We start from the raw sequence: 25,049 nt of genomic DNA on the forward strand, positions 1-25,049 counted from the left end.
TTCTTAGGCCTGCAGTCAATGGCATAGTTCTAGTAGGGACTGGTATCTGTGATATTTTCAAGCACACTTTTTCAGGTGGAACAACACTTATGGAATAGCCAAGTGGTTGCTAACACTGTAAATCATGTCAGACAGACCTTATTTCAAATTTTAGCTTTGGCCATATGCATTATCTCACGCATTCCTCACATGTAGGCCTATTACAGAAAAGAAAGCAATATGAAGGTTAAGTAATTGAATGAAGTCCAGCATACTGTGCTTGGTGTGTAACGAATATTAATATTTTCAATAGGTAGCTAATTATTATAATGAAGAGAAAGATGATGAGGCTTCTATGGTTACCTATGTAAGCCACTGAACACGGACATAAACAAAATATCCCCAAACCTCTCAAAGTTCTCACAAGATGATGGAAAAAAGCATATATGTTAGGAAGCAGACTCGGAAATGTGAATTGACTTGCCCAAGGTTACACACTGATGACTGATGAAGCTGGAGTTTGAGTTCGTATCTATCTCAATATAAAGACAGTACCTTAATGACATTTCACAGATCTAAAGTGAACTCTATCATCATTCAAGTGTCTTATGCAGCCTATGCAAAAGTCCCTCCTCCTTCCCACATGGCTAACCAGAATAGCTTCAGAGTATTTGGTTTCCACACATAAGCGTCCTTTCCTTAAAGCAGATTTTTTTCCCCTTTAAATAAGGTGAAAATGCTTTCTGGTCTCACAAGTATATCTGTGAGAGACACAGTTTATCCCTGCCATCTGTTACTAATTTATGACTTTAGGGATCAAAATGCTTTAAAATGGATAAAGCTCAATTAGATATGTTTAGATGGGGAAGCTAAGAATAAATAGTTCCTTCTTCCTATCCCCACTTAGGACTTAATGTTTAATAAATCACTGTTATATACCAGACCCTGACAGAGGTTGTACACATTTTATCTCACTTAATATTTAAAAAATATCTTAGGACTTGGTAATTTTAACATAGCAACACGTATTTTAAATGTCACTCCAGTATTACACTTTTACTAGTGGAATTCAGAATCTTACTTTCAGTAATCACATTTGTGCACACTCATGAGAACACACACACATATCAGAGTGTAGATAGATCATGCTATATTGTAATGTAGGTTCAAGATACATTGTGTGAGGGAAGAAGAGCAGAAGTTGCCATTCTAATAGTCAACGGGTCCTCACCTTCTCAAAAGACATCTGTTCTTTCACCTAGACTTTGGGTCACTCTCACTGGCCTTCATCACTAATTGATTGAGACAAAACTACATCTCCTTGGACCAAAGGAAACCGGCCTAGTCTCCTCTTCTCACGTTACACTGCATTTTCCCTTCTTGTTCATTCAGTTTTTTCTCCCACTAAGTACCACTCTGGATAAATGAGTGAAACATGTTAATAAAGAATTGATACCAATAATAATAAGGCCATAGTGCTTGCAACTAAGAAACTTCTCAACACATGTTAACTAACATATCATATCTCATTTAATCCTTACCATTTTATATACGGGAAATAAGGGGTGAGAAGGTTTTAAATCAGGCAACTATAGTATCCACATGTAGAAGTATTAAACCCAGGTCTTCCTCACTTGGATTGTGATACGGTAGAGCTTTCCAGTGGTTTTCTAACCCTAGTCATTTATTCCAGTTAAATGACTCTGAATATTAGTTCAGAAAGAGTTATTTGTATATATTAATTCATATGTTATGACTTTCTTCCTAAGGAAGTATTTTAACTTTATATCTCACTGACCTATAGGCCAGGCTTAAAATGGTATTCAGGTAACCAATAATAATATTAATAACAATAAATAATTGGTTAAACTTTGATATCAATTTTCACTTGTTAGAATATGCAAATGTGAGAAAATAAAAACAAAGGAAAAAACTGCTCTGAGCTCGTTGGATTTTGTAGCATTCATTGAAACCAACCTTATTTTAATTATTTTGAAAGGTTTCATCTGCAACAATAAATGCCTAAAGGTGATAAAGCAAAGATGTCAGGAGCCTCAAGGAAAAAGATGTGTCACTTAACCCCTGGGGAGAAAAGGGGGTAAAAACTGCATATATTAAGACACTAATTTTCTAAGAGCTACATCTTTCACAGGCAGTTAAGTTTATAAATTATAAGAAAAATCAGCAGAACAGTCTTTGCTTTTAGAAGTAGAATGGATAAATAATGATTCCAGTTATTTATTCATTCGTCCATCTAGTCATTCATTCACTCACCCATTCATTCATTCATTCATGATTCATTTGCTCATTAAATATGTATTTAATATTCATAATGTGCCTGGCACTGTGCTAACTGCTTCAGAAGGAGCAGGAAATCAAACAGACCCATTGGACTGTGATCTCGGCAAGAAGGGCTTCTGACTTCCGGGTTTGTTTGGATGGGTTTGAGTCTTTCGGTCATGGTCTTGACATGAAAAGGTGGCACACTCCAACTAGGTAACTTGAGAAGAATGTTAAAATAGGAGATTTGAAAAGGTTACCAGTAGCGTTTAGAAAAAAAAAAGTAACAGACAGTATACTGCTACAGGGGTTAGCACAGTGGGAAGATATTACCACCTCCAGGCTTGAGGGAGCAAGGAAGGAGACATTTTACCAGAATGCTGAGAGAAGGTAATGAGAGCCGTTGTCCAAAGGAGCTGTGGCCATAGATAGCCAGATCATGGAAACATAGGAGAGAAGACACCTGGGGAGTCAATGGCTCAATTCACTTTCCTGTTACCCTCTGATTTCCTTCCCATATTTCTCATTGCTCTGACTCAACCGCAATTTAGAATGTGGGAAAACCCATTGAGGCACTTTCCACGTTAGCCTGCCGGGGTATAGAGCAGGTAAATATGAGTAGAGAGTGGGTGGGGGGCTGGCTGGATGAGATCCAGCATACCGAGTGAGACATTTAAATACATAGAACTTAATTTTCCTCACGTGCATGCAGGCAAACGGCACTTTCTCTCTCCCCTACCATCTCCACCCAACCTTCAGGGATGCATAAAACAAGCTAAGGTATTAAAAAAATTAATGTGCTGTTCTCACTTTTGAGTTGCATTATTAGTGACTTATTTTTTTTTTTTAGCTCAACTGTGGTTGTGATCCCTGACTTAAAAAGTCCATCTTTGTTCTGTTGAAGTTTCAACAAGTGTCCAATCAATTGCTATTATTGGTATTATTCTCAAATTCAAAATGTCTAGTGCCCTTCATAAAATTTTCACTTTTGCTCACCTAAAGGCATATGCAATCTGTAATTTTAACTTATTTTTTTAAGTCCATGAACAATGTCCATGGCACCTTTTCTTCATGCACTCAATAGGTTGGGGGATCCAATATATTTATCAAAAAGTAAGAAGCTCTTAACCTCAAAGAAAAAGATCTGGTATGGACACTATACTTAGTATCTCAGTACCAAATGAAATCCTCGGAACAGGGAATGTATATAATCTTTCAAACCATTAGAAGTACAGTTCATGCATTCATTCACTAAGTCATCATATTTTACTTTACAATAATTGTCTGCTGCAGAATGTTCCTTTTGCAAATTGTTTTGAATAGTAAACATAATCTTATAGTTCTGTGATAATTAACTTTAATGTTTTAATGTACATGTAAGTAAAAAGTAAATTTTCTTTCATCTACTTATGCCACTTCCCAGAATTAATTCTTTAAATTTGTATAAAACCTACTAGAGTGACCATTTTAAGGATTACATTAACAGTGGAAAAGTCCAGTGCTCAAGGACTTTGGGTAACTTGTACATTACCCAGTTACTAAAAGGAGCCAGACATTAAACCCAAAGAGTTTAATTCAATGAACTGCTCTCTCAGACATCACCCTATATATACTACCTTCTTCTTTATAAGTTTTACGCAAAGGCAATTGTCAAAACATATAGATCTATTTCATTTTATAGGCTATATATCACACTATTTTTAATGTACCATATTTTGTTTAAACAGTGAAAAACTTGAATATAATCTAAATGTTCATCAATAGATAACAATTACAAGCAATGTCACAATGAATGTCCTCATATGTTTACTGTCAGAAATGGGCAAAGACATCTTTAGGATAAAATTGTATTTGTAGATTCACTAACAAAAAAGCTGTGTGCATGTAAAGTTTGGCAAATACTCCTCAACTGCCCTCTGAGAAATTTAAATAAAGATATAAGTAATGACATTTGAGAATTTATATTTTAGCATATCTGCTTCAACACTAGATACTACACATTGACTATTTTCTACCTACGATATTAGTAGGATTTATTTGGAAATGTACGGTAGTTGTAGGTTTCTAAAAAAATCCCACTGAAATACTGATTTAATAATTTCATCAATAAGTACCTCTCCACAGCATGAAAAAAAATGCCTTGCAATTTTTTTTGTTTTTTTGTTTTGTTTTGTTTTTTACTATCAGGCTTTGAAACTACTTCAAAATCTTTGAGACCTTCTGCTGACATGTTTGTCTATGGTATGTGATTTTTTTCTCACTGGTAGAACAAGAAGCAAGCAAATATCACTTAAACACCCATTTTCAAATAAAATAGCATAAAATGGAAACAAATGAAGTTTCCTTTTAGACAGATGCAAGCTGTCCACCCAGAATATGACCTTTTCTCTGAACTTCTTCTCACGCTACCCTAGAGAGTGACATATATAAGAAGACGGATTCTAGAGAAGCGTGGTGAGGACTGGGGGTCGTGTTCACATCTAAGCCAGAAAGACGCCAGACAGCCTCTTTACAACTAGAAAATACCAGCTTCTAGCCATACATTTAAATTGCAAGCATGAAAAAACAATGCCTGGAAACCATACTGATATCAAACAACGTCACATAGCTTTCTTATGCCTTGTGCGAAAAGCCTGATATATGTACCTTATGATCTATGGGGATACTCAGGATTGGAGAGAGCAGTATTATATATTAACTTTGCTTAGGAGGTGCCTTGACTATACTGATTTCCTCACATTATCTAAGATTACCTGCTGAATAGCATTATCTATGTATTTTTGAAAAAGAGGGAAAACATCTAATGAAGTGGAATGTTACTATCAGCTGCAATTAATGATGCTTTCTTTCTAATTTATTTTAAACTTCAAATTTGTAAATAAAAATATAGATGTGCTTTAGGCTTTTTTTTTTCTACTAGAAAATAATTCTTGGTTGAGTGTGATGCTGTGAGACATTTATCAAACCAAGTTACAAATAAAAATGAAGACGGAAGCCTGACTTCTGTACACTGGCTCTGGGGTAGGGCACAGAAAAATCAAAACCAGTCACCTGTTATGGACTGATACTATAGGAATAGCAGCCAAAATGCCCTTTTATCCTGGAGTGACTTTGATAGGTCTTGAAACTCCCTTTGTCCCTCAACTCTAAGTATCTGAATGAAACAATTTCAAGAACTGAAGTAGGGTAAGTAGCAGGGGTCAGAGTCAAGGACAAGGGCCAAAATCAAGCACAGAGGGCAAGTCCTACATCTCTCCACTTCATGAACCCAAACCACCAGTGAGACAAACAATCATAACTTAGATTTAAAGCAACAGAATCACCTGGATCTGAGGTCTAGCATGGCTTCCTCAGCGTTAAGATTCTGATAAAACTGAAATGGGACCATCAAATGTTGTCACATCCCAGCCACTTGGTATAAATAACCTGTCTGCAAAGGATCCAGTTCCTTTGGTACCTTTGATACTAGCTTTGTTGGCTGTCTTCCTATACAGTCTGACACAACCATTGTAAAAGGGAGGAGTCAGAAGAGGAAAACACACAAGTTGAATAAAAGAAAATACTGATGCTCTTCTACTGTTGTCGAAGTTGCTATTGTTTCTTCATTCCGGCTCTGTGCTGAGTGCCTCCCTACTGCCACATGCCAATTCCGTAATACTGACCCTCCTTAAAACGAAGACGCAGCACTTATTGCTTGTGTTCTCATGGGCCAAATGTAGTTCACTTTTCCTACAAAATGAAGAAAAGTCTACCCCACTGAAGATCATTATTAAGAGATAATAATACTGCAAAGAGCTGATATTTGTTAGCAGCTTCCAATGTTCCAAGGAATACATAAAACCCTAAAATGAGGTTTATAATTATAATAGTTAATCTGTGAGGTAGATGTTATCATCCTCGTTTTCTAAGTGCATAAATGAAAAATCAAGGAGTTTTAAATGACTTTGCCTGATCACAATGAAAATAAGTGTTTAAACTGGCACACAAACCCAACTCAATTATTGATCCCCAAACTATGATCCTAATCTTAGACAAAATGTTTTCTCAGCTCAGCTTTCAGGATAGTCCCTTGATTGTGCAGAAAATCATTATAAGCATCTTTATATGGTACTTCAATGTTAATATCTTTTTACTGTCATTAGACTGGAAAAGAAGGAAAAACTACTATGACAACTCTCAAAGATAATCCTTTTAAAATTTTCTCTTTTTTAAGGTTTCAAAAATATTGAATGCTTTCCATATTATCACTAATTATATTAATAGATTTGTGGAAACAGGGTATTAATAGATATGTGGAAACAATGTAATGGCTTCATGTAGTATTAATGCACTAATGGATGTGCCAAGCTATTATTGTCATTCAAATTGATAAGGTATTTTACCTTTAATGGCTTTGAGTGTTCATCTCCTCGAGAAGTTTTAGAGTCCATGCTAGCTAGTGTTTTAATATAAGTCCTTCCTGTTGACTTGATATTTCACAATTAAATGGAAAATGCTCTGTGACTAATGTGTTTAAAAAATAGTGATCAGTTTCCTATTGAAAATAATGTCACAACTTTGGAGCGTCTGTGTTTGCTGACTTGCGGTTGTCAAAGTAAATCAGTATTTAATTAGGGGGTGCCTCTTGATCAGTGATTTGTAAACACCTTAGCTATAGCAAGGGTAACGGAGGAACTACAGTAATTGTTGGCGTTAGTAGTCAAGTTTTGTTTTCTACGTGAAACAAATATTTCAAAAGTGTTGGAAAAAGGAGACGGAAAAAAGAGAGAGAAATTATTACTGAATTGGCTCAATCTGTTCTCATTTTCTAGAATCTAACAACTAATCCTAGAATTATGAGAATGTTGTCATCCTAGGCTACTCTCTATCAAAATATGCCAGTGGATTTACTTATCTTGTTTTGACTCTGTCAGTCATATTGCAGATTGATAATTATATACACATTGGTTAAATACAATGTGATATCAACCATAATGATTAAACAAACATGCTCTCTCTCTCCCTCCCTCTCTCTGTATTTGAGAGGAATGATCTCCATTTCTGAAGGGAAGATCTGCACCTGAGCTTATTCTATAAAGCCGACATTTCTTTAAAAATCTCACACAACCACCAGCTATAGTATTGTTTTAGAATATTGATGTAGAATATTTATTACAGGGCTTGGAATAATGTTTGAGTAAACTAAATTGTTTGATACGTATATAATTTTCAAGCATGAGAATTAAATCTGTTGGAAATGTTTCCTTAAACCATTTATAACTTATGTGTGAAGCAATTCCTTAGTTTAGCTGACTTTCAATAATTTTCTTGTGGGATGAACAAGTTCAGTAAATATTACCATTTGAATATTTAATAAAACATGAACATTAGAGTTCACTTTTATACATAACACTATTTTTGAAGAGCAATGAGTATAAAAACATTTTCCCCACCATGTGGCAAATGCTTAAGTTAATGTTATCATGATCAAAGATGCTTAAAACACTCTCCATGCACGTTAAAAGTATTGTGCCTATCTCCTCTTGTTTTGTCCATTCAGATCTATCTTCACTTTGACCATCTTAGTATTATTCTTAGCAATTTAAGCTTAATGAAAAGATTTCGAGATATGACACTGTGTCCAAATTAAATTTTAGAGAACGTTCCATATTATTTTGGATTCAATAGGTTTATGAATTGCAACAATGGGCAATAAAATTAGTTTAATATGTTGAGGATATAGTATGCAAGCACTGAGTCTCTGGAAAGTTTGTCCAAAGTAGCACAGCACCAGATATGAAGTTGAGGTTGAGGAAAAGGACTTCTGTGTCTGTGTCTAATGCAGACAGACAATGGGGCAAGGGCTTCGTTTTACCAGGACTGATTTGGAAATTAGGTGACTCGATCAGACATGTGGTCTTATAACCAGGAATTCTTGTGCATCACAAAGTGAGAAGTAATTAATCAAGGTCTGACTGTGAGTGACACTTGGTTAGGTGCAGGGAACACAGAGATAAATATCTAAAGCTATGCTTTTATAAACCTTAACATCTTGTTGAAGAACACAACAAGAAAGCCAACAAACTATAAACATCATAAAACAAATTAAGAGTAAGGGATCTAGAGGTGTGCTCTAGATTCTAGAGGAAAGAAGTCCTGCCTCTGCCACATGCTTAGCTGTCCTGATTTTAAACAATGAAACAGTCAGGAAAGAGAATCCATACTACATCAATAGTGGGAATTTGATATTCATGACTCATTACAGAGGCGTTAGAAAAACTTACAGGACAAAAGTGACCAATGAAGCAGCCAAGAAGTTAGTATCCACAGAAAGCCATTATCACCTTTATGAGCTAGGGGTATAAAAAGGAAAGCTGGGGTCACCAGAGTTGAGTAGCTGAAGCCATTTGGCATCAATAGGATAATGGGGGAAGGGGCTATTCAATAGGCAGTGGAACCACTGAAGGACTGCAGTCACGTGTGAAGATGCCATGCCTTACAGAGAGAAATGGGGCTGCACGTCACACTCCAAACTCCTACCAGAGCCTCCACCGTGCGGAAAAAATCACGTGAAACCTGTTGGTCAGGGAAACTAGGAAATGTAGATTTCAAGACACTTCCCTCTACCCAGGACACAGAACATATGAAGAAGATATCAGAAAAAGAGAAAAATGACTATGACTAGTGCAGATAAATAACTGAAGTCTCTGAATTCTGCTGAAAGTCACCCAGTGGTTTCCCATGGCATTAAACTAAAATATGAACCTCTTACCTTCACACACACACACACACACACACACACACACATTCTCTCTATGTATATGTATTCCACTCAGCATGGATTTCCCCAACATTGTCTCAGTATTCTCCCGTAGTCCTAGCGGACTTCGTTTTCATTCTCATGTTAACTTTTTCCTGTTCAAGATCTACCTTTCTCTCTTCCTGGAATGGAGTTCTCCCCAGCCCTGCTTGGTTGGTTCCACACTACAGCACAGATTTCTGTTTAAATAATTTCTCCTGGTAGGGTTCTTGGACCACCCCATCTAGAGCAGTCCCCTATCCACGTAATCACAATAATTTCAGCGTGTTTCTAGTCTTTGCAAAGCTCTTTTACTGTCTGATATCAAACACTGAATTATGAAGCAGTAAGTTTAAAATTTAAAAACAAGAATGTCTGCCTGTTCCTGTAGAATATAAATTCCATGTGAGCAGGGACTTTATTTCTTTATTTAGTACCTAAAGAATGCCTCTCACATAGTTGCTCCTCAAAGTATATATATATATTTTTTTAATAAATTTATTTATTTATTTTATTGGCTGTGTTGGGTCTTTGTTTTTGCTGTGCATGGGCTTTCTTTAGTTGCGGTGAGTGGGGGCTACTCTTCGTTGTGGTGCGCGGGCTCCTCGTTGCTGTGGCTTCTCTTGTTGTGGAGCATGGGCTCTAGGCGTGTGGGCTTCAGTAGTTGCAGCACATGGGCTCAATAGTTGTGGCTCACGGGCTCTAGAGCGCAGGCTCTGTAGTTGTGGCGCACGGGCTTAGTTGCTCCGCGGCATGTGGGATCTTCCCGTGTCCCCTGCCTTGGCAGGCAGATTCTCAACCACTGCGCCACCTAGGAAGCCCAAAGTATATATTTTTTAATAACTTGGATGAATCAGTACTGTTATGGGAAACATCAGCCCTGCTTTGTATATGAAAAAATTGATTTCAGAAAGTTTAAATACAGTGAGATATGTGAATTGTATAGTAGATGCTTTAATTTTTTTTAATTTTTAAAACTGAAATATAGTTGATGTACTATATTATGTTAATTTCAGGTGTATGACATAGAGATTTGACATATTCATACTTTCTGAAATGATCACCATGATTAATCTAGTAACCATCTGTATGGTACATACATTTTAAGTGCAGAATCTAAAATAAAAAATTATGCCATCAGAAGAAATATTCTTTCCTCTTCATGCCAAAGAAAAAAAACACTCATGTGTATAAAATCTGTCTTGCTTTCCAGAATGATACTGGAAGAACATATTTCTAAGGGTTTGACTAATTCCTCAATAAAAATATATTTTATCCTAAAAATATATTTTATAACAATACTTCAGAGGAGATTCCATTATTTAATTATAGATATATTAATCAAAAATGTGGTTGATTCATTTTATTAAGATTTACTAGATGCCCATCAACAAATGAATGGATACAGAAGATGTGGCATATATATACAATGGAATATTACTCAGCTATAAAAAGGGATGAGATGGAGCTATATGTAATGAGGTGGATAGAACTACAATCTGTCATACATAGTGAAGTAAGTCAGAAAGAGAAGGACAAATATTGTATGCTTACTCACATATACGGAATCTAAAAATGGTACTGATGAACTCAGTGACAAGAACAAGGAAGCAGATACAGAGAATGGACTGGAGAACTCGAGGTATGGGAGGGGGCGGGGGGTGAAGGGGAAACTGAGACGAAGCGAGAGAGTAGCACAGACATATATATACTACCAACTGTAAAATAGTCAGTGGGAAGTTGTTGTATAACAAAGGGCGTCCAACTCGAGGATGGAAGATGCCTTAGAGGACTGGGGCAGGGAGGGTGGGGGGGACTCGAGGGGGGGGGCGTCAAGGAAGGGAGGGAATATGGGGATATGTGTATAAAAACAGTTGATTGAACCTGGTGTACCCCCCAAAAAATAAAATAAAATAATAAAAAAAAAAAAAAAAAAGATTTACTAGGATCATGGGGATCACTGTGATTTATTAATGATAGGGATTGATCTCTTTATAATGGGTGATTTATTGTAAATGTACGCATAGCATGATGTACGCTTTCTTTTTAATGTTTGCCGACTACTGGATTGGAAGAGGTCTTGCAGTAACCTGGATAAGAAGTCCCATTATCCTTTCACATCCTCACTTTTTATCTCTGGCTTTCCTTCTTTCACTGGTCTCCACGGTTTCCAGAGAACAGGTTTATTTTGGTTTGATTTTGGATGAAAGTACATATTTATTTTAAAAGCAATGTATTATATTTTCATACTGTGGGACTGTGGATAACACAACAGAACACGGTTGTAAAGAACTAGGGCAGATGAACTGGATTTACAACTTATTTGTCCGACAGAATGTGGCCAAAGTGACATTTGTACCAGTTGTGGGTTTAGCCCATATGAGTTGTGGGGCTTCTGATTTTGCTCTTTTGGAAACCAGCTACTATGACAAGAAACTCAAGCTAGTTTAATGAGTGATGAGAGGGCTTGTAGAGAATGAATGAGAGAGGTCACGTGGATAAAAGCTGTGACTCACTAGCTGGCTACCAGCACTGACTTCTCAGACATGTGAGTGAGGCCATCTTGGATATTTTAGCATTGGCCAAGCTCACAGTTGAACGATGACACTTGAGTGACCCCCACCCTCCGCCCGAACTGGAGTACAATTGAAACAGAACTGCCTAGCTGAATTCAGCCAACCTACAGAATTACAAAAACTCATAAAGCATCATTGCATCATTATTTTAGGTCATCAGATATGATTATGAAGCAATACAAAATTAAGAGAGTGGTTCCATTTACATTCTCAGGTTGCAGCTGGGTCAGATACAAGATGGGGGTAAAAACAGGAGTGGAGGCATTTTACATATAGAACCTGAGCCCCTGACTGCCAAGCTTTTTCATTAGAAATCTCTTTCTTCGTGGGAAATAATCCTCAGACTTTGTATAATGTAGAAAATAGTCACCAAAATTCACTGTGGCGGTTCAACTAATATAATTCATGGTGTCATCTTCTCTTCTTCAAAATATACACTTTATTAAGTAGGCTTTATTTGACATCTGCGTTATGAAAATTAAATGATAAAATCTGAGTGACCTTTATTATTTTGCATGGGGCGGCTCTCATTACCTTATCTCAGTTTTTGAAAAGGTCATCACCAGTTGTACTTGGGGATCCGTTAATAATGTATTAATATTTGTTTTGTAGGCCAAGGAATTATCCACAAATCAAAACACATAAACATTATGAAATTGAGTTTACAACTAGGTGAAGCAACTTGTGTGGGATGGGTATGCTAATTTTATATAGGCTTATTGCCTGGCAGTAACTACAGGAGATTAATGACATGAGTATAAAATGCTACCTCTTTGGATGCATAAGCCATATTACATAATGGTATGATATGATGGGGGGAGACACTGGACTAAAGCTTATACAGCCTGGATTCCAGTGCAAGTTCTAACACTGACTGTATGACTGGAAGCAAATTCCTTGGCCTCTTTGTTTAATTTCCTCATCTACAAATTGGGAAAAAAACGCCTTTCCAGATCTAACAATAGTATGGCTGTGAAAGCCAATTGCAATACTGTTCAAAGTGTTTTTGAACTGAAAATTCTTTATTTCAAAACTTGTTCCAAACTAATAAATGTCCTTTATTCAACTGAAGTTACCTCATTCCTTTTTTAATCTTTTTCAGAGAAACTGTATATGGTGTGAGGGGAAGTAGTAGTGATGGTGGGCAAAGCTGGGATTGAACTGGAGCCTCACCAATTACTAGTTAATCCCAAGCTGAACTTGGGTTGTCACTTTTCCACTCTGAGTCTCAAGTTCCTCAAATGAACTATGGGATAATCTTAAGGGTGTGATGGGACTTGGAGATAAAACATCATGCAGGTAATCCTTCACTTTCCCTAAATACTCACAGTCCCTTCTCTGCCCTTCTTTCACTGCCCCAGGTCCCAGCTGGAGGATCTCTGTGGACTGCACAGTCTGGGTACCCTGCGCTTTCCAGCTTCTTCTTAGGTTGAACAAATGAAAACCACTTACAGGAGATTGTAGAATAGGAGGGAAGGGAGGTCAGATCTTTTTTATGCTGTCATTGTCTGAGTTTCTCCAAGGCTAAGATTCTTTTTTTTTTAAGACTTATTTATGTATTTATTTATTTATGTATTTATTTATTTACTTATTTATTTATTTTTGGCTGCACTGGGTCTTAGTTGCTGCACATGGGCTTTCTCTAATTGTGGCGAGCAGGGACTACTCTTCTTTGTGGTGTATGAGTTTCCCATCATGGTGGCTTCTTTTGTTGTGGAACATGGGCTCTAGGCACGCGGGCTTCAGTAATTGCAGTAGGCGGGCTCAGTAGCTGTAGCACACCAGCTTAGTTGCTCCACGGCATGTGGGATCTTCCTGGACCAGGGATCGGACCTATGTCCCCTGCATTCGCAGGCAGATTCTTAGCCGCCTGCACCGCCAGGGAAGTCCCTCCAAGGCTAAAATTCTTGATGAGAACTCCTCCCACATTGCTCCAGCTCTCACTAGCCTCCAATAACTGTAGTCTCTCTTTTTGTTTCTTCCATCTTTGGGGTATTAAGGACTTCTTGCCGTGTCGGTCCCTTATTGCCCAGTCATCCCTTCTTGGTTTCTTTAAGGCTTCACATTCCTTTAATTTTGGAAACAGCTTCTTTGTAAACCTTTAGAGTATTGCATCTGTTTTCCTGACAAGACCTTAATGCTTCAATCTGCCAGTCACATACTAATCTCTAAAAGCTGTTAACTTATTTTATGATAATAATCGTACTACATTAGGTAAAAAAAGTCTGACCTTTATGAACCCGCCCTCCTATTTCTTTTCTTTCTAATGTTAATATTGTTTGCTTTGGGGAGAACATCAACTACCTGAAATTACTAGGAAGAGAAAAAAGAGACCCAAATCTGTGGAACACAACCAAGTAAGGAAGGAGTCAGGGGAGAGCATGTGTCTTCAAGGAACCAGACAGAGATGTTGATCCCAAGATGTCTCAGGTGATGGCTGTGAATGATTTGAGTATGTATGACTAAATGAAAATGCAGTATTGGAATAGTTTGATCCAGAACCCAAGTTCCCAGTTTATCCATGCCCACCTTAGACTGGGGAGACTGGGACTCTGAGCAGAGGCATGTCACGAGCCAGACTCTCTGTACTCATACGCTGGCCCAGTGTGCATGACTGGTGAGGTTGAACTCTTGTTGCTCTTTGGCTCTACAGCTATATTAAAATGCCTCATGTTTCTTTGAGCCTTTTTAAAAATTCCCCTAAACCACTCCAAAGTTTTGTTAAAGCTATAACTGTCTTCATAATGCTTCCCGTTCACCAGGTTAAATAGAAATTTAGGCAATAGATAGCTATGCAGACAAATAAATACAATGATATTTAGCTAGCAAGCATATTAGATAGAGAGATGATAGGTCAATAAATAAATAGAGAGATAGGTGTTAGACAGACAGGTAGGTAGCTAGATAAGGTTATAGTAAGATGGTATATCTTTTGTATGGATATTTTAAAATGTATTTCAATTCAAATGGCTTTCTGTCACAACCCTATTAAGAAAGAAATAAACCTCCTATCTCTGTCCAAAAATTTTCCAGGCCACTATACTGCTGTTGCTGTGGGTTATTCAAGCAATGTTTTCTTTAAGGGATATGATTTTCAGTATCTCTATCCCAACTCCTAATCTTCTCCCAAATGCCCATTAAATATCATCCAAAATACTTTATTTTGAACCACCCATATCTTGGCTTCTTTCTTTTTGTTTGCATCTGAAATAGAGCAGACATCTTGTTTACCAGAGACCATAGGAAAGTGAATTCACTTATTGATTGACATTATCAAGCAGTCAGACAGACACTGTAGCAGGTAAAATTGCTTTTTTGTGTGTTGTTGTCTGCCAAACTTTAACAGAGAAAGTGATGTGCTTTTGCCAGGCAGGGCTACTATACAAATAGGTAATGGGTCTTAAAAATGTTGAGAACATTAATGGTATTAGATCAATAATATTACTACCACAGGTAAAATGCTATTACATATATTATTAAGACATTGCTCAAAATGGAGTGACTAAAGGACTTGGAGAATGTATGAGTAATTGCTGTATCATTGGTACAATAAAATGCTAATGGAAGTTTTTCCATACAACATGCTGTGTATATTTTTCCCCAAGATTTTACAAAGAGTGATTTTGCATTAATGCATGATACAGACCCACAGTTGCTCCATCACAGTCTCATCTTCTTCCCAAACAAGAGCCAATTCAAAAGGCAGAGGATGATATTCTTTCTCTACTCATTCTTTATTTTTTTCCAAAAGCTCTCATGAAATAAAAGGCAAAAATAGTATAAGTATGCCTTACGCTTTATTTTTTGTAAATATTTAATACAGGATTAAATAAAATTCGCCTTAATACTGTGATCTGAGCAGTGTGTAATATCAAATGTTAGCTCCAGAGAGCATTTAGACTGCCATAAAGAAATCCTTATTTACTAGTAGTTCCCAAAGATAAGTGACTGTGTTCTTTCAGTGAAGTTAGGAAAACATGAGCTAGAGCTAGACTACTTCAATGTGTTAAAAGAATATTACTCAAATACTATTTTTTTCAATTAACTTAGTCCCTGTATGTTCTATATAGAGAATATATACACATAGATGATAAGAAGTTAAATAGATGAATAGAGAGCTGGATACATAAGAGAAGCTCTTGGATTCAATTTGTGTAGCTCACTTTCCTCAAATATTTATATGGTTGTCTACTCATTTTTATTGATTTAAATATGTATCATTGAATTTATTTTAGTTGAAGTTCTGTCTGTTGAAGAAAAAAGTAAAGATAAAAAAAGAAGAAAGAAGAAGAGAAGGAAGGGAGGAAGATGGATGGAAGAATGAAGTAGCAAAGAATGAAAGAGAAAGAAAGGAAGGAAGGAAGGAAGGAAGGAAGGAAGGAAGGAAGGAAGGAAGGAAGGAAGAAAAAGAAAGAGAGAGAGAGGGAGGGAGGGAAGGATGGAGGGAGGGAGGCAGGGAGGAAAGAAAGAAGTCAGATAAGCAGTTTAATAAGGGGAAAAAGTTCACTGAGCCGCAAATATGGAAACAAAGGCCAGATATGGGCGAGATCGTCTTATGGGCTTTCAGGAAGACACTTTTCCCCATAAGTTATATTCAATTCTATTTCTAGCTCAAGCAACTTGAGCACTGTATTCCCGGTATCAATTTTAGCTTGTGCAAAATACAGCTGTCTAATTGCTAACTGAGAGGAGGAAAATATATTTTTTTCTTCAGATTTCTGATGATCTCCATTGGTTTCTAATCTTGTCACATCTTTATTTAAAAAGTGCATCCCTTTTGTCTTTCTTAATAACTGGATGAATTTGTTATTGGAATAGATTTCTATTATTTGAGTATTCTAAATTACGGAGCTTTTAAGAGTACACTGCTGGTGGGGTAGAAATGGGAAATGATTTTTCAACTTTTCAGAACTTTCATTCTGTAAAATATCAACACAGATGTATGTCTGTTCTGACTACACGTCAGACAGGCACAGGAAGAGATAGATTACTCTGTAGGGCAGGCAGCAGCCAGCGTCAGGGCTTGACCAGGGGCTTTTTCAGAACTCAGCTTTCAGAACCGATGGATTGCCCGTGTACACTCCAACCTTATGAAAGGTAAGCCTACCCCCAATAGTGAGCCCAGGTTAACTAAAGAGATACCCAACCCAAAGCAGTGGAAACAAATAGTTTCAGGTGCAAACAGATAAGACAGATCATAATCAAAACAACCAAATTTTAGGATGGGACAGTGATAACAGGTATGTAAAGCTAGAGAGGGCGAGAGAGTTAATCTATTCGTTAAAGTAGGCTGGCAGGACAGCTAACCAGCTGAAAAGATGAGGGCTGCCAGGATATCACATATATTTATGCAGCCTTTGTGGCTGCTGGAGTAGACCATCCCTGCGGGCATTTCAAGACACAGATGAGGTCAGACACGCTAATGACATGTATGTTTGTATTTATATTGGTCTCCATCTTTACATATGCCACCTCAGTTCACGTCAAATTCTTTCTGGAAATAAAAATATATAATCAAAATGAGAGTAAAACTATAGAACTTAGTCATTGTCAAAACTAGGAGAAAGAGAATTCATATACTACGTGGAGGTTGGGGGGGGGGTGAGTAAGGATGGTAGCTTGGATTTAGCAGATATTACCTTCAAGCCACTGGCCAGCAAGATCAAGAGGGAAACGTGATGATACCCAGGGCTTTTGTCATGAAATAAAGGAAATAGATGAGGACACATTTTAAAAATTTGAATTATATTAAAAAATTGATTCAAGGGTGAATGTACATAATAAATTAAGAATTAAGAATAATGATTTTTATGGTCTAAGCACCTTGTGTGAATTATTCCATCTAATTCGCAGATAAGGTCTATGACATAGATTTGAATGATATCCCCATTTTTAAAGATGAAGTGAAGCATTTTACCTAAAGTCACCTTCTGTCTGAGTGTGCAGAGCTGAAAGTTGAACCTAAGCAAGAAGGACTTTACACGGCACTCCTTAAGTTCAATTATATCTACCCATCTATCTGTCTTTATTTGTATGAAAGAAAGATGATTTGAAATGCTGTAGATTAACCAGTCCAATAAAGCAATGCAGTTTATGTATCAGGTCTAAGACCAAGAATTACCTGTCTTTGTTTTAAAAAACACAACGGTGGTTTTATATGTTAGAAATAATAATGTTATCTGCATGATCCAACTTTAATATAGATTTATAAATTAATACACATAGCTTATTTCTGGAAAGAAATTCAGAATAGTATCTGGAGAATGAATGTTGTCTCTCTTCTGTACTCCACAAGGGGCCATTTTGGAACCAATAATGCATTTAAGCGTTTGTAATTATTAAGTGTGTCCAGGGGCAATTGCCATTTCACACAATTGCTCTCTTTATACTATCTTCTAAATGTTGCCAGTCTCATTACTTTAATTATTTTTGCAATTGATTCCTAAATTTTACCAGTAGGTAATTTAATTAATGATTCCATTGATAACTCCATGTTGTTAAAGCATTTTTAAAGCAACCTTTCAGTTCGGGTAAACAAACTCTGGATTGAAATTTTTCGTTAATAATTATGAAATTTGTACCCAGAGTACACGAATGACCCTTGGGGGATTTTTCTGTTATTGTAAAGTAGATGGCATTAAAAGAACTCTGAGCATTGATCAAGTGGAACAGTTCTCCAGTGATTAAAGCATCAATGAAGATAATTCTCTACCCTCCTCTGATGGGTAAAAAGAAGAGCAAAGATAATTACAGTCCAAGAGTGATCCTAACCATTAATTAGCTGCCTCTTCTAAGTAGGTTTATATCTGGGAGGAGGGGACTGACAGCTATTGTTTTCTTATTAAAGCATGTATCTGATTGGGTCACTCCCTTGCTGAAACCCTTTGAATGATGTGTTATTGCGCCAAAGATGAAGTTGAAAATGCTTAGTTTCCTTAGAAGGCTCTGCCTAGTCTAGCCCATGCCTATCTCTCTACACTGATGTTCTCTCGCTGCTTCCTCGTTACAGATTCTTTCAGCTCCTCATTCACAGCACTACTCCTTCCTGACATAGAGCATTTGTATTAATGTTGCCTCTGCCTGGAAATCCCTGTCCTCCTGCTTCCACTGTCACTTTATCATTTCAAAGTGAAATCATCCTTGACCATTCACATGATACCAGATTTCCTTATTATTAATGTCTGAGCACTATGCATATTTCATGCTTAGCAATTAAAATTATAACATTATATTTATGTGTGTGATTATTTGATTAAAGCATGTTTCCCCCATTAAATTGTGAGCTACATGAGAGCCAAGATCACATCTATTTCTACTCAGCAATGATCATAAAACATAGCATATTGGGATTAAGCAACAGTTTCATGTGAATGAATGAATACATTGTAAGCTTTCGGATTTTCTGAGAATAGTACAGTATAATCAATATAGTCTGGTTGAGTCCAAGGTTAATAAAACATGTTTTAGAGATAGAAACAATTGTGTTCAAATGATGTCTCTTCAATTTGACAAATGTCTCATTTACACAGTGGGCATATTACTAAATGGGACAGTTTTGAGGATTAAATGAGTTGATTTTGTCATTGTAGTTCAACCAAATTTAGCAAATTCATGGACTGTTGTGAAATAAGTAACTTACTCATTGATTCATTCAAAAAATATTTATTGAACAGACATGATATACACAGCAGGTTCTGTGCTATGGTTTTTAAAGTGAAACTCTTCAAGACTATTCCCTGACTTCATAAGCTTTTCTGATCCTATACTAACTGTAATGTCACCATAGCCACCGAAAGACTAAAAGAAATGCACATGAGCCACCTTGAGATCATGTAACACTTTAGATACATATGCATGATGGAGTATTGCTTATCATACCTCTATTTTGTGATGATATTATTGTCATAGTTTAACTTTTGACATCCTGGGGCTCTTTAATTGAGTTGAGATCCACAAACTTTAGTATGTCATTATGACCCCACAGTTTTATATCTGAATGACCCATTAGAAATTTACCTAGCAAACACAGTTGTTTTTGCTTGTTTATTTGGTTTTTGTTTTTGTTTTCAGTTTCCCTTGATTGAATGACTACCCCTTGAGTCAGTGACTGTTCACTAAAGAGAGTGGGAAAATGATGAGTAATGTGAATCATTTCCAACAGGTTGCCAAAAAAAATGGAGTGACCCAGATTTCAATTACAAAAATAGCAAACGACACATCATCGGCAAAAGTTCAGCTTGGAGTCTGAGGTAGTTGATCTGCTTATAAAATGTTCTGAGTAGTAAAAGAGAGAGAGTCTCTAAGGTGACAGTTACAGACTCTGCAGTCCATTTCACAAGTGGAGTTTGGTATTCTAGAAGGAGACTGAGTGTACAGCTGATTTTTTTTTTCATATAAAATGATTCTGTGCATGAATCCTAAATTATATTTGGGGGACACTATGATATTTTTCATATCAATATTCAGACAAAGTACGAAGTGATATTCAAAGTTTTTAAAAATGGTATTTAAAAGCAGATCAAGAAAGGGAAATAGCAGCTACTCAACTGCAGCAGACACTTCGTGTGGGCAGAATCATCAATGATCTCAACAACCATTAGACTTGCATACTGTTCTTCCCCATTTTATGGATAGGAAAATTAAGGCTCAATGACAATATGTAACTTGTATAAATCACATGGCCAACTTCTTATTACCTAATATTATTTACTAATTATTAATGTCATCAATTATTACTGATATTATTCATTATTATTAGTTACACAGCAAATTCTTATCTGTTTCTCTGGACTAGAATACCACCTCCATGAGAGCAGAAACACTTCCATGGCTAAATCACTGAAAATTCCTTAGAACGTATGACTTCTCAAAAACAAAACAGGTGCTTAAAAATATTTTCTTGAATTAATGAACTATTTTATATATTTTAAATATTCATGACAAATTATGATTGTGAAATAACATAAATATAAAGGGACTGCACAGCTTTACAAATTCAATTACTAGTTTTATTTTTATTAATTTCACTATTCTGAACTGTTAGCACAGTAACCTCCTTTTTAATAATTAGTATAATTAGAAAAAATTAAACACTGTGTGTGAACTTAGTTTTTTGTTTTTTCTTAATAAATCCATCAATTAAACCCTCTATCAAAAGCTTTTTTCCTAATTTTGGAATGTGCAGCTATATTAGCCTAACTTGAATGCAGTTTAATCTTCATTCTACATTCTGTTTTTATTTTCTTCTACATGTAGGCCTTTTTATATTTTTGTTCCATCACATTAAAAAATAATCCAGGAAATGGACTAATCTCATTGTGCCTTCACCAGGGCTTCAACTATTTAATGTGGCATTGGTTGCTTCCTACTTTCTAAATAGGTTTTTTAAGCATTAGAAGTTACACTAATCTATTCTTCTGCAGAATGTCGTGTGATAGGCCCAATTATTCATCTCTAGGCATATTACATCCATCGTCAACTTACGAGTCACCACTTCAACAACAGAAGGGAGTTAATCTGGATCAGGAAAGTGGTCCAGAGGAGGTACAGTTAGGACCAAGTCAACATACAGTCCCTGTAGCAACGAGGGGGAATTCCTGAAAGGTTGGATTCTATCTACTTAAAATAGGTGGTAGTGGGCTTCCCTTATGGCGCAGTGGTTAAGAATTCGCCTGCCAATGCAGGGGACACGGATTCGATCCCTGGTCCAGAAAGATCCAACATGCCATGGGCAACTAAGCCTGTGCACCACAGCTACTGAGCCTGCGCTCTAGAGCCCGCGAGCCACAACGATTGAGCCCACGTGCTGCAACTACTGAAGCCCATGTGCTTAGAGCCCGTGCTCTGCAACAAGAGAAGCCACCACAATGAGAAGCCTGTGCACTGCAATGAAGAGTAGCTCCCACTCTCTGCAATTACAGAAAGCCCACGCACAGCAATGAAAACCCAATGCAGCCAATAAAAAAATTAAAAAGTAAATAAAAATTTTAAAAAAATAAATAAAAAATAAAATAGGTGGTAGTAATCACTATACAACAACATGAGTTCACTAAGTGAAAGTCATTTCATACTAACTTTGTTAATGGTCTTTCCCGAATTAGTTTCTTTAAGAATATTTCTAGATACAGTTAAGGATTGCTTTGGCCAAAAAGTTCGTTCAGGTTTTCCGTAACATCTTATGGACACACTCGAATGAAGTTTTTGGCCAGCCCAATAAATCACCCTGCTAATCATGGAAAGAAAATGACCTACGCGGTGAACATATGTTATAGTTGACAGAGTTTGATATTCTGAGGAGTGGAGAGAATTTAGTTTGTCAATAGGGGAAAAGGTCTTCTTTGAAATGCTACAGGAGTTTATTGTTTACCTCTCCATACTTTTTTTAAAGATTTATTTATTATGTATTTATTTATCCATTTTTGCTGCATTGGGTCTTCATTGCTGTGCATGGGCTTTCTTTAGTTGTGGCGAGTGGGGGCTACTCTTCTGTTGCAGTGTGCAGGCTTCTCAATCCGGCGGCTTCTCTTGTTGCAGAGCATGGGCTCTAGGCTTGGGCTTCAGCATGTATGGCACACAGGCTCAGTAGCTGTGGCACACGGGCTTAGTTGCTCTGTGGCCATTTTAATACTTTTGAGTGACTGGTTTTACTTGGATCCTCCTATGTTTCAGGTACTGTACTAGACAGACGATATTCAGCTTGGGCTTAGAATAATGGAAGGAATAAATCCACTTAATCAGGTATTGATCACATTGTGTTTCCCGGATCCTTACGGTTTTCTCCTCAAGACCTTATCTCTCACAGTTCTCAAGGTAAGACCCAGCAGCAGGGCTCCCAATTCAACACTATTCTCCTTTCCAGGGATCTCAGTTTTTATCTATTTCATATATTGTTTGGCATAAAAGCACACTTGAAGTTTTAGTTCAGTGGCCTCCAAAATGTTAGAAAACTACTATAAGAATCATGGCAATTTAATTACAAAATGTTAATACGGTGAAACCCAGGAATGTAACTGGTAATGTGGCAACTTTGATTTACAAAGGCCTGTCCGCACAAATATTTATTAAGGTAGATGTTTTCAGCATTCAGAGGAGGGAATGAAGGGTCAGAGGTGGTCAGTGACTTGTCCAAGCACAAAGGCTGTGTCGTGACATGGCGGATCCCAGCACTCTCTATAGCCATCAAGGGCCTCCGGGAACTACGAAGCGATCTTTTTCCTGGGTGATCTGAGAGGACACTGATACCAGCCCTTTTTCATACGAGGAATGAAAAGAGTGATGTGCCTCCGAAGCAAAAGAAGGCACGTCTGTTGTCGGCAGCACCCTGGCAACAAATGTCTGAGATGACACCTAATAACATAAGCTTTGGAATCAAAGGAAAAGAATGTAAATTTTAATTTATCTTAATTTATTATTACGCATCGATTATTAATTGCATGAATATGGAAACATTACTTCCCTTTCTTAACCTTCAGTTTCCTCTTGTATAATGTAAAGATAATAAAAGCTCCCCTATAGAGCTATTGTTTGTGTTAAAAGTTAACATTATTAATAAATAGCCTGAAACAGAAGATGTGGCATATATATACAATGGAATATTACTCAGCTATAAAAAGGGATGCGATGGAGCTATATGTCATGAGGTGGATAGAACTACAATCTGTCATACAGAGTGAAGTAAGTCAGAAAGAGAAGGACAGATATTGTATGCTAACTCACATATACGGAATCTAAAAATGGTACTGATGAACTCAGTGACAAGAACAAGGATGCAGATACAGAGAATGGACTGGAGAACTCGAGGTTTGGGAGGGGGCGGGGGGTGAAGGGGAAGCTGAGAGGAAGCGAGAGAGTAGCACAGACATATATATACTACCAACTGTAAAATAGTCAGTGGGAAGTTGTTGTATAACAAAGGGAGTCCAACTCGAGGATGGAAAATGCCTTAGAGGACTGGGGCAGGGAGGGTGGGGGGGGACTCGAGGGGGGGGGCGTCAAGGAAGGGAGGGAATATGGGGATATGTGTATAAAAACAGATGATTGAACCTGGTGTACCCCCAAAAAAATAAAAAAAATAAAACAAATAAAAAAATAAATAGCCTGAAACAGTAACTGGAAATCAGACGCTAGTTTCAGGGTGTCTACTTCAACTTTCCTATTACAGCTATGAATATCATACTAACTGAATTAAGTCAGACAGAGGAAGACAAATATCATGTAATATCACTTATATGTGGAATCCAAAAAAAAAATGATACAAATGAACTTATTTACAAAACAGAAACAGACTCACAGACTTGGAAAACAAACTTATGATTACCAGGGAGGAAGAGTGGATGGGAGGGATAAACTGGGAGTTTGGGGTTGACAGATATACACTGCTATAAATGAAATAGATGACCAATGGGGACCTACTGCATAGCACAAGGAACTCTACTCAATATTCTGTAATGACTTATGTGGGAAAAGAGTCAGAAAAAGAATGGATACAGGTACATTTTTGAAAGAATCACTTGGCGGTACACCTGAAACTAACACATTGTAAATCAACTATAATATAAAATAAAAATAAAAAATATATAAATCACAGTATACAAGGTCAAAAATGCACTTCAGGGACTTCCCTGGTGATCCAGTGGTTAAGACTCAACGCCTCCACGGCAGGGGGCACGGCACGGGTTCAATCCATGGTCAGGGAACTAAGATCCCACAAGCCGCGTGGTGCGGAAAAAAAAAAAAGTACTTCAAAATCTGCAGAGGCGCTTAAAGAGTTCCTTGAGTTTTTTAACTTATCAATATATTATTGGTAAATTGGGAGCAATGTAGGTGTCCAAAAATACTGGAACATTTATACATGTCATTGTTTCTATTGCAGATCTTCAATACAGATCGTATTACTAAAGTAGATATTGTCAATATCTAAAGAAATAATTTCAAAATGCATAGTTTTATGTCCATAACATAAAATATATATGTAAAAATTAACCTTAAACCTATGACCTACAGAGTCCAGTGATACTATTCTGAGATCGCTCAGATGTAAAAAATTACCCAGATAATGACTCATGGTCAAAGTGAATAACAGGACCAAGGAAGAATCTGTCGGGAACGGACTATGCAAAGCTGTGCATATATGGAGGAAATAGGGGATTTACTGTGACCATATGTGCAAACAAGCTACCACTCAGAAAGATTAATAATAACAACACCTACTTTACAGATTTTGGAAGATTCAACAAAATAAAGCATAAAATGATGCTAAGGACAGGATATAACTTGAAGTTTTCACTTATTACACATACATTTAAACTAATGTTCATAATGAGACACTGAAAATATTTTAGCTAGAAAAGACAAATAGAATATAAGAATTGCCTTCACATGTTTAAATAATCACTCTTACTTGCCCTAACATTCCAAATTTCTGGTTTTGGCATCTG

This window comes from Hippopotamus amphibius, chromosome 16 (genome assembly GCF_030028045.1).
Source record: "Hippopotamus amphibius kiboko isolate mHipAmp2 chromosome 16, mHipAmp2.hap2, whole genome shotgun sequence".
NCBI classification, from domain to species: Eukaryota; Metazoa; Chordata; class Mammalia; order Artiodactyla; family Hippopotamidae; genus Hippopotamus; species Hippopotamus amphibius.